Genomic DNA, 11,517 nt, shown 5'->3' with positions numbered 1-11,517 from the left:
GCTCCCAGTGCCTCCTAAAGAAACAAAAAAGATGAACAGACACTGCAGGTGAAACAATCAAACAAACAAGGGGCTGAGGGAAATACACAAAGAAAACCAAGTCTTATAAACTTAATTGAGGGGAGCAGATGTGGCCCAAGCAGTTGAGCACCCACCTCCCACATGGGTCAATTCCTGGTGCCTCCTAAAGAAGACAAACAAGAAATGAGCAAAAAAGAGTAAGATAAGCAAACAGTGAGCAGACAATAAGCAAAAACAAAAATGAGCAGGGAGAAGATGTGTCTCAAGCAGTTGAGTGCCCAGCTCCCACATGGGAGTTCCTAGGTTCAGTTTCCTGATGCAAAAAAAAAAAAAAAAAAAAGAGCAAAACAACAACAAGAAGCAAAAACTATGAACAAACAGACAAGGGAGCCATCTCAGTGTGTGTGTGGGGGGGAGAAACTTAATTGATTACTGTGGTTGTGTACTTATTGTAAGTGGAAATTTTGAAGAAGTTACTTCAGTTAACGTGTGGTCCAATTCAAACAGGATGGGTCTTAATCATATTACTGGAGGTCTTTATGACTGGAATGAAATTCAGACAGATAGAAGGAAAGCCACAGAGAGAACATCCAGAAGTTGAACATTGATGAAACCCAGAAGAGAAGGGAAAGCCAGGGGAGGCTGCCATGTGCATTGCCAGGTGGTAAAAGGGGCACAGAACCAAGGATCACTGGCAGCCAGCCACAGAACACCTTTGGATGAAAGCATTACCTTGATGAGACCTCAGTTTGGACTTCCGCCTAGCCTCAGAACTGTGGCTAATAAATTCCCATTGCTTAAGCCAACCCATTGCATGGTTTTTGAGCAACCAAGGAAATTAAAACACCATTTCCCTATTTTATCTTGTGTTCCTCTATCATTTTCCTGATTTCCTTTAATTCTTTGTCTATGTTTTCCTTTAGCTCTTTCACATTTAGGGCCTTTTTAAAAAAGTCCTTTTCTTGTATATCTTGGGTCTGGTCCTCCTCGTTGATGTTTAACTTTCTCTTTTCCTTAGGCCATTCCTTGCTGGTTTTTAATTTTTCTGTTTTGTAATCTTTTGCTGAAACTTGGATATTTTGATACTTTAATGTGTTCTTGCTGGAGTTTTCATGCTGAGGTATCTCCATCTAAGCTTGTATCCAGCTAGTGTTAGGATAAATCTTTCCTTCAATACTAAGAGCTAAGAAAAAATAAAAAAGCGAGGATAGTCTTTGCAGATTGCCCTGTGTGAGTGCTCTTCTTCAGAGTTTATTCATACAATAAGTTTATAAAAGAGCTTGCAGCCAAAGTGTCGTGGCCTCCCTGGTCCTTTCTACACAACCATCTTGTCTTTGGCATGTAGGCTGCCCTAAGAGTTCCCCATTTACATGGCTAGGAATGCCCACTCTTCCCTAGGAAACTGTTTCCTCATGGTTCTAGGCACTGCACTGTTTGTTCCACAGCTAACAATCCTTTGTCTCAGGCAGCCACAACCTGACTCCTGCCCCACAGTGTTCTGTAGAGCTGCCTTCTCTACACAGAGAAAGTTCTGTCCAGGCTGTTGCCAGACAAACTGGGCCAGACATACATGCTCCCAGTCTGTGCACAAGTAAACCTGATCTTTTTAAATTCTCTTTTGGTTTGGATTTCTAATTCAGTAAATATAAATAATTTTGGTTTACTTTGTAGTTAATCAAATAAATACAATTATAACTGGCTTAAGATATGTCTTTATTCCTGTTTAGTCTCTGTTGTTCCATGCTTGAAAGTTAGGTTATAGGGAAACTAATGGGTTTTAAGTGCTTATTTTATGCCAGTGTTTTCCTTTAAAAGTGGAATTGTATATATAGGACATGTAATACATTCAAAAAGAAATTTTTAAAAAAACCTATACCCAGATGACTAATTCAAGAAATCATTGGTGGGAAGCAGACTTGGTCCAGTGGTTCGGGCGTCCGTCTACCATGTGGTTCAGATCCCGGGCCTCCTTGACCGTGTGGAGCTGGCCCACGTGTAGTGCTGATGCGTGCAAGGAGTGCCCTGCCATGCAGGGGTGCCCCCTGCATAGGGGAGCCCCACGCGCAAGGAGTGCACACTGTAAGGAGAACCGCCCAGTGCAAAAGAAAGTGCAGCCTGCCCAGGAATGGCACCGCACACACGGAGAGATGACACAGCAAGATGATGCAACAAAAAGAAACACAGATTCCTGTGCCGCTGACAACAACAGAAGCAGAAAAAGAAGAACATGCAGCAAATAGACACAGAAAACAGACAACTGGGGCGGGGTGGGGGGGAAGGGGAAAGAAAGAAATAAAATAAATCTTAAAAAAAAAAGAAATCATTGGTTGGAAAACCCCTAGTGAACATTAGTTTAACTTTATTAATATTGAAGTGATTGACTAATATTACACTCTTTGTGGCATTTGTAGATCTAGAAAGCCTTAATTTTGCAGTCACAATATTTCTTTTGTTTGGCAAATGCAGACAGAAGACCAGTATCATGGGATCAAGTAGTGTTAAAAATATTTACAAATAACTTTCAGAGTGCAAATAAATAGGCAAACCTTACTTTTGTCTGATACAGAACCTGCACATGCACCCACACCACAATAGTGCATTTTCCCAGAAACCCCGACAACAGTGCTAGCTTACTTTCAGGGGCAGAATAGGGCTCTTAGGGAGCATTTTACTTCTTAGTTGTTTTTTCTGCTATCTCTGGATGTCCTGTGTGATAGTCTGACTACTTTAGAGGCCTGCACAACTATGCTCCATTCATTATCATCATAGCGAAAAGAAATCTACATAAAACATAGAATTATAGAGGTTTCTTTGCTTATTTACATTACAGTTTATGTGAGAGCCACTTTGGTTTAGATGAATATAAGTTTCCGCCATTCCACTGCAGTTTAGACATGTAAAAGTTTCCACCATTACTAAAATAAGTATATTTTATCATTATATAGTAAATTTGATTCCATGCTAATAGTCTTAAAAAATTATACCTTGGAAATCTCTAGACTTGAAAGGGCAAACTATTTGTAGCAGTTTGATATTATTGATGGATTCCAAAAAGAAGTATTGGATTATGTTTGTAAACTGGTCTTTTCCTCTGGGCATATTAGAGTATATTGGATTCAGAAGTTTTGCTTTTACTTGATTAAATAAAGATAAAGGCTTTGATTGGGCCATGTCCGTAGGATGTTGGGTTCTCATCCAGAGAAACCACACTGCAGAGAAGGGAAATTGGAATTTTTGAGCTGGAGCCTGGAGAGTGAGCACACAGAGGAGCAGAGCAGCTGAGCTTAGAGAGACTGAAGCCCCAGGGAGAGAGAGAGAGCCAGTTGCCTCATAGTCTGCAGCTGGTCTTGTGGAGAGAGCACAGCAGCTGGGCTCAGAGAGAAACAAGCTCTGGGAAGAGAGGAATCCAAGAAGCCTGAAACCTTGCAGATGTCAGCAACCATCTTGCTCCAAAACAAGGCAATAGAGTTTGGTGAGGGAAGTAACTTAAGCTTTATGGCCCGGTAACTAAGTTTCTACACCAAATAAATACCCTTTATAAAAGCCAATGGATATTGGTATTTTGCGTCAGCACCCCTTTGATGGGTTAATATACTATTAAAATGAAGGGTTTAGTAAATTTAAGCAATTAAATTTTATCCCTTAACTTTGCTGTCTAAATGGCTGACAGTTGAACACCGACAATATTAGTTGCAACCACTAATTGATGAAACCACTATAGATATTATAATTAATAAAAATTACTTCTAAATAATAAGTCAGCCAATTCATATTTATTTGCAGATGTTCTATGTTTCTTGCATGATTCTAGAACTATGGAGGAAACATATATTCCCTTAAGGATACAGAAAATACAAGGAATGTATATTTAAATGCCTAATTAGGTGTATAACTATACTTGCCATGGGCATTAAGAGAAGGGAAGAACCATGAAGCTCTGGGGTGAAAGCTTGACCCAAAGGTCAGATCAGATTTAGATGAGTGGAAGAAAGCAGGGAAGATATTTTTTGGCAAATCTGAAATCTAGGATTGGATGTGAGGCTTTGAGTGTCCACAGCAGTCGGCACATGCTGAAATGTACCAGGAGAGTACATTAAATTGGCACCTAGGGCGGACTTAGAGAGAACCCTGAAGATCTTGAAGATGAACAGAAAGCAAAAAGACAGAGAAGGGCAGGGAAACTAACATTTATTGGTCTTATATTACAAATAATAATATATATAATTTATTATTAGCTTATCCTTTGCCAAACATTGTTCTAAGCAGTTTATATAATTTAAATTATACAATCCTTATGAAAATCCTATGAGTATGTATAATTCTGATTTTCATTTTGAAGATAAGAAAACAGAAACATCCAGAGATTGTCACTAGGATGTTTTGCACATTTTGTATGTGGAATAACTAAGATTTGAAGACAAGTAATTCAGATTCCAAGCCCATATGATTTAAATATTTTTGCCATCCAACATGATGAAGAGGTTTAAACCTAATAAATTATGCACAAAATCCTGTGAAATAGGTATCATCATTCAAATTTTCAGGTCAATATACTGTGCTCATAAGCTATATAACTATCTTAGTTATAGCTGAAGATTCTACTTACCTGAAAATATGATACACTGGATTAGAAAAGATCTTATATATACATTCAACCAAAATTTATGGGCAGTAATACTGTGTCAAGCACTGTTGGAGAACCTGAAGGTTTAACTCTATGACTTTTTAATTAAATAAATGTTTCATAATGTATTTCTACACTTATCTATATATATATTTTTTCTTTTAGGATGTACCAGGTGTTGAACCCAAGACCTCATATATGGGCAGCAGGTGCTCAATCACTGAACTACATCCACTCCCCAATGAAAGTTGTTTTTTGTTTGTTGGTTTGTTTGTTTTGTTTTTAGGAGGCACTGAGGGATCAAACCCAGGACCTTGTATATGGGAAGCAAGTGTTCAACCACTGAGCTACACCTGCTCTCCTATTTGCATTTTAAAATTGCTTGGCTACTATTATTTTCTTCCTACTAGCAACATTTACGTTGACCCAGTCTAAATTCAGCCTAAGCACTGCCTACATCCATGCTTTGAAGACAAGGCAGGCAACAGGAGAAAATAGCCCATTACCAAATGAGGAAAATAACAGTGGCCAGTTTCCTCTGGGGTGGAACCAGCTAGCACGGCTTGTGAAAAAGATGGTTGAATATTCAGGAATTTTGAAAGCTGGTTGTTTCACCAATGATAGCTTGGAATTGGTCACAGTGGGAAGTAAAATTAGGGTTTTAAAAAATTTTTTTGAGCCAATTTACCAGAACTTTATTACCCTACTTCTCCCCTCTGGGACTGTCATAGATTCCCCCTCAGTCTCTGAGGTGCCCAGCGCACGTGTGAGTTGTTTCCTTTTTCAAAGAGAGCTGACAAAAATGAGGAAGGGGAAGGGAGTTAGTATTTTTTGAGCATCTGCTGTATATCAGGCACTGTGCTCATTGTTCTATGTAGGAACTGAACTGAATTGAGAAATACAGTTATTGCTCCTATTTTTGGACAAACCATTGGGTCTCAGAAAAGGCCAAAGAGATAAGAAGAGAGAGAGCTGATTTCCTAGGCAGAGTATGCGTGACTTCAAAATCTGCAATCTTTCCACTGTATCCTAACTTCAATCTGAGTAAACATGTCAGTAAGTTAATCCCCCAGTTTAGTTTAGAATTTCTAATTTTGAAATGCTTTGGTAAATAAGAAGCATATTTGCTTTGTTCATTTATTTATTCCTAAAGGACTCATGGAGAAGTGGTTGAGTCCAGACCTGACAATGAGAGGCACATTTACTACCATAGGTAGTAATGAAAGAGTTGAGAGAGAGAACTTGAACAGGAAGAATGGGGATGTGGAAGGCAATACCTCCTCTTTAGACATTAATAACAGTTAAAAAGAAGATTTTTTGGGAAAGCAAATATAGGTTTCTTGATATCCAAGAAATTCTACCACATTCTTACTTCACTTAACGTTGAGCCAGACCCTGCTGGAGGAACTTACTTTGGAGTATATGATAATCTATTTCCCCAATGTAGCAGATGAGACTCAGTTATAATTTCTCTACACATGATTCTTTTACCCCTTTTATTCAAACCTATAGTTAGCACTATACTTGTTAAATATATGTCCCAGAGACTTAAATCTCAATATGTTCATATGCTGATTGAGCTTTGAATCTCAGCAGAATTGCAGCCAACACCTACTCTCCAGTTCATCAGACTCATCCAGGACAACTAACAAAATGATGGTGATGGACACCTCCCATCCCGAAAGGTAAAGAGCATCTACAACTATAAGCAAAACAGTTCCTTCCATCTGCCCCATATCTAGGGCTCCTTTCAATCTGAAGCAGAGTGGACAACACCATCCCCAAATTCTCAAGATTGAAGAATGAACCAACACAAAGTGGGAATGCAACCATGGACCAAAGTAGACTTATTATTGTAGTAATGGAAGAACTTGTAACATTGATATGAAGACAGTGGTCACCAGAGGTTCTGGGGGAAAGGGGGAGGAAAGAAGAGGTAGAACATAGGGCATCTTTTTGGCATTAGAATTGTACTGCATGATATTGTAATGACAGATACAGGCCTTTATACATTTTGTGAAATCCTATAAAACTCTACAGTGCAAATTGTAAATCATAATGTGAACAACAGACCTCGGTTAGTAACAATGCCTCAATATTTGTTCATCGATTGTTACAAATGTACCACACTAATGAAAGATGTTGTTGATAGGGGAAAATGTGGGAGAGGTAGGAGATAGGGTATGTGGGAATCCCCTGTACTTTCAGTGTAACTTTTATGTAATCAAAAACTTGTCTAAACGTAAAATTTATTATATAAAAAAAAAATGATAGAGCCTGGAGATGGTGTTTAGTAACTTTTGCACATTTTGAGTTGTGAACTTAATAACAGAGACCCCTCTTTGTGTATTAAAGCTTAATAACATGCCACTGTTTTGATTATTAAATTTTGCTTCTGGTTGGGTTGGAAATAAAATTAACAGGAAGATGTGATAAGGTTAAAATTGTCCTAATGATCAAATTTTGCTTCAGATTAGTTGAGGCTTGTAGGTGCAGATCTCCCTATTTATTACCTATTTATTATAGTGTAACTTTGGGTAATTCATATTTTCGCTCAGTTTCCTCATCTATAATTTAATGATTATAATGATAGTCACCTAACAAAGTTGGGTGACTATAGATAATCTATATAACATTTCCAATCTACCTTTCTAAACAACTTCTAGCATTTTCTTATAGAATCTTTAATTTGAGTAAAACCTTTCTTCTTACTATGCTTTGCTTTCCTGAAATACCTTCTTTTCTCTGATTCTTCAATCTTGTGCAATTTGAAACTTCTGAGTCAAGTTCAATTTCTTTCTGAAGCGTTCTTAGTCCATGATACCTGCTTCATGGTTCTCCTTTTCACGTCTGAACTCAGTCCTTATTTTATGTCTTCCTCATCAATTTACAATTACAAAATGTCTTTGACATTTATTGTGATGGTGCTTTGGCTTTTGTGTTAGTGTTTGATACATATATGTTCCTTTCCTTCCCAGCAAGATTTTTAAATAGCTAGAAGATGGGGGCTGGTACATTTCTTTCCATTTCATATGGCACCAGAGTGTTTTGTACCTGGACAGTCTCAAAGAGCAACGATGTGGACATGTGCTAAAATTCATAATCCTTCAAGAGTGTTTAGTATAGAACTGCACACAGCACGAATGTTTAATAAGTATTACTGTAATTACTTACATTACACTTCTCTAATTGGAGCATTTTCACAGTATCCAACCTAAGCTTTGCTTAGTTTCTTGATTTGCACAAATTCCTATGAAAATTAACAAACACCATCTTAGACAGAAGAATAGATATGACTGCATTTTTTCTTTCTTTGTGCATGACCTGTTTCCCTTTGGGTCTGGAATTTTCATTTAGGATCTGGGAGTAGTCAAATAAATTCTTTTCTTTAGTTGCCTACTTGATGTTTCAAGTGCAGAGAGGCAGTATATTTTGTGAGTTTATTGCACTGGGGCCAGAATTTTTGGCTTTGAAGCTCAGTTCTATCACCTATACATTGTATCTGCTTAGACAAATCAGTTGATTTCTTTTTACCTTCATTTATTCACTTGAGTGGGGATAATAATCACATTTTTCTCATATGAATGTTGAGAGAATTAAATAAGTTAAAACATACCAGTGCTTAAAACATTCCTTGACATGTAGTAATTAATAAATATTACCTATCATTTGATGATATTTACCTTTATTAAATAGAATTTTTATTACTAGAATTTTTATTACTAGACAATTTTAAACAATTTTTATTACTAGAATTTATAGATTCATTGTATTAAAAAACTCTTAAAATATCTTGATATCTATTGGTATTCTTAACATTCCTTTTTCCTACAGAGCTAAATGATACATTTCTATAGCATGTGTGTATAAACATATCTGTATTAACCTAAGAAGAAGGAACCTACTAGCACTTCTTTTGCCAGAGGAAAGACACATTCATATGCATGGTAAAATTTCCTGGGGCTCCTCAGTCCCCTTTGTTTGCATATTTCAATCAGTGGGTCTTGAATTATCATGATGAGCTAATGAGGCAAACAGTCTGTGTAGTCCAGTGCTGAAGCAAGGTTTAAAACCTGATTTCAATTGAATATTTTTTTTTTATTATCCATGTTTTTCTCCTAAATTAGTGCTCTCAAACTAAGGACACACTTTCAAAGGCATTTCTGTAATTTGAGATTATTGCTGTTACTGCCCTTAGAATTTTTTTCCCAAGAGGGTTGTAGAACCAATAGCCTTTGCACATCGTGAGCATCTAATCAGTTATAATATGCTAATAAGTTTTACTATGGTGTGGTCTTGTGCTTAGAAGCACAAACCTTATTGTAAATGTCAAAATAATTCAGTTCTTAATATATCCCCTGTAGGGATACATTAATAAGGGCTATTGAAGCAAGTGCTGTAGTAGCTATTTCATAATAGACAAAGATGTTTTCACTGTGTGATTTGGAGACTGAAATCCAGAGAGACAATAAATAGCCAGTTTTTAAATTTCAGAATGTGATGTTTGCTTCCCCACAGCATGAAGGAATTTCCCTGGAAAAGCTTCATTTACTAGTCCACCATGACAATGCCAAGGACAATAGAATTTTTACTCGTGATTGACAAATAAATGAATAGATACACATTCATCACAGTGTTACAACGATATATGTCACAGCCGAAGTGATTTTCCAGCTAGTCTAGTCTAGCACCATTGCTTTGCAGATAAGAAGTCGAAGACATTGAGTGACAACCATAGTAGAGTCACATCTAGAACCCAAGTTGTTAGATGCCAAGTTCAATTTTAACATTTTCGTTTATTATATATTGTACCATATATAATAATGATTTGAGGAAAGGAGGATAAGTGTTAGACTTTTCTGCACAGTGTATTAAAATATTGCATTTGAGTAATTATTCAAAAGATCAAAAGATTTTCTGAGTATCCTTGGTGCTATATTCTTTATTCATGCAAACCACTGGTTATTGCTAATTTTTGTGTTTTTCATGAATCAACTTCTACAAGTTCGTTGATCACCAACCTTAATTAAGATGGAGCTTAAAACAAAATCTAACATTGTTGATAAACACTCCAGAAGTTGTGACAACATTCAACAATTCTTTATTTTATCTTGCCACCAGGAGGCAGCACAATCAAGCAAGTCTTTCTGTTTTCATTCTTCATCATATGATTTTTAATAAACCTGACAAAGGGAAAAGTTTACAGGAAAAAAATAACACTAAATAGATTGATATAACCCCATAATATATCACTTCACTGGTCTTTTACCCTGTGGGTTTAAGCTATAATGACTTCAGCGGGACAAAGGACCAGCTTTGAGAAGCAAATAACTGGAACCCAGAACTGGATGGCCCCAGTGACCAAACCCATGACTCCTGGGTCCAAGGAACAGGTGTTCTTCTATGCATCTCCATTTCAACTAGGAATGAATCTCTTTTCAGGTGTCATTATGGTTTTGAGGAAATATAATTAATTAGGCATGAGAAATCCTGGCTTTTCCATACACTAAAATCTTGGCCTTTTAACCTCACTGAAATCCTCTTGACCATAATTTTCTAACATGTAAAATGGGGGAGATGAGTTCAAATCGATTTTCTGCCCATGATAACCTTGCTGAGGTAATAGACTATGCTTCTAAGAGAAAATGGGCAGGGAAAAATGTGACATTTCTTACAACAGTGAGATTGACAGGAGATCTCCATGTGTCTGTGTAGTCTAACTCCAGTTAGGAAGAGTGATGGCCAAGTCAAAACATATCCCTTCACAAATATGGCACAGAGTTTCCTAAACCTGGAAAGATCCAGTCTTCATACCTCACAGTAGGTTTTAACGTCTCTAGAGTGCACTTCCTATCTGTAGACGTTGAGGCACTTTGATGGAAGATTATTTCTGATATTTAGAACACTGGCAGGCTGCCTCTTGGAGATTTGTAGCTACTGTGATTGACAACTGGTTTCAGATGCATTTTTTTATTGCTTTGGTTAGGTGTGATTATATATCAAAATGATTTGCTAAGTGCTTCAGAATAAAAGGAAAGGAGGAAGTTTTCTGCTTGTGTGATCTCTAAAGATCTTAAAGGAATTATTTGTAAAACAAATTGGCTAAATATCATTTATAACAGCCTTAGTGAAGGTTTCTTTTTCATATACAAAAGAGACTTGGAAATGAAACCAGCGGACTTCTAAACTGAATGTGCTAGTTTTGGGATATGAAAACTCTTATTTAATTTTTTTTTTTTATTGTCAAGACTGATATATTCAAGTTAGGAGATGGTTTCTTAGTTAATATTTCTCACATAAAATGAAGATACCCATGCTTCAAACCAACCCTCTGTTATTATTCAATTGCATGAAAATTTACTCACATTATTCAGGAATATATATGTAAGGAAAACTGAGGTTAAAGAAAATAAAGGATTTGAACAAAAACATTTAAAAATATGATATTGGCTGACTTTACTCAGGCCCATACACTACTTTTCAAGCTTAATTCACATGTTTGAACGGTTGCTGTGATCATTTTCCAGGTAAAAAATTACAAAGGGTTAGAGGACCAAAAAGCATACTCCTCTTTCTCTTTCCATTAGGGAATGCATCAATTTCATTAAAGTAATACTTTTTGCTTTTGCTGTTCAGATAATGCAATGTATTTGACTAGTAGCCAAATGGCAAAATTTCTATTTCTCTGTTACTGACTTTGTTGGAAACCTATTAGCATTTGCAAAAATATAATTGCTAGCGTTTTGATATCAGTATCCTAATGGGTTTTTTTTCCCTTCATGACTATGAAGGCTTTAAAATACTTATTTCTCCAACAGGCAGTAAGAATCCCCTTTTACACCATTTTCTGTGATGTCCCTGCAAGGGCTCCC

The sequence above is a fragment of the Dasypus novemcinctus genome, chromosome 1, assembly GCF_030445035.2.
Source record: "Dasypus novemcinctus isolate mDasNov1 chromosome 1, mDasNov1.1.hap2, whole genome shotgun sequence".
Classification (NCBI taxonomy): domain Eukaryota; kingdom Metazoa; phylum Chordata; class Mammalia; order Cingulata; family Dasypodidae; genus Dasypus; species Dasypus novemcinctus.
This window is presented reverse-complemented; position numbering follows the sequence as displayed.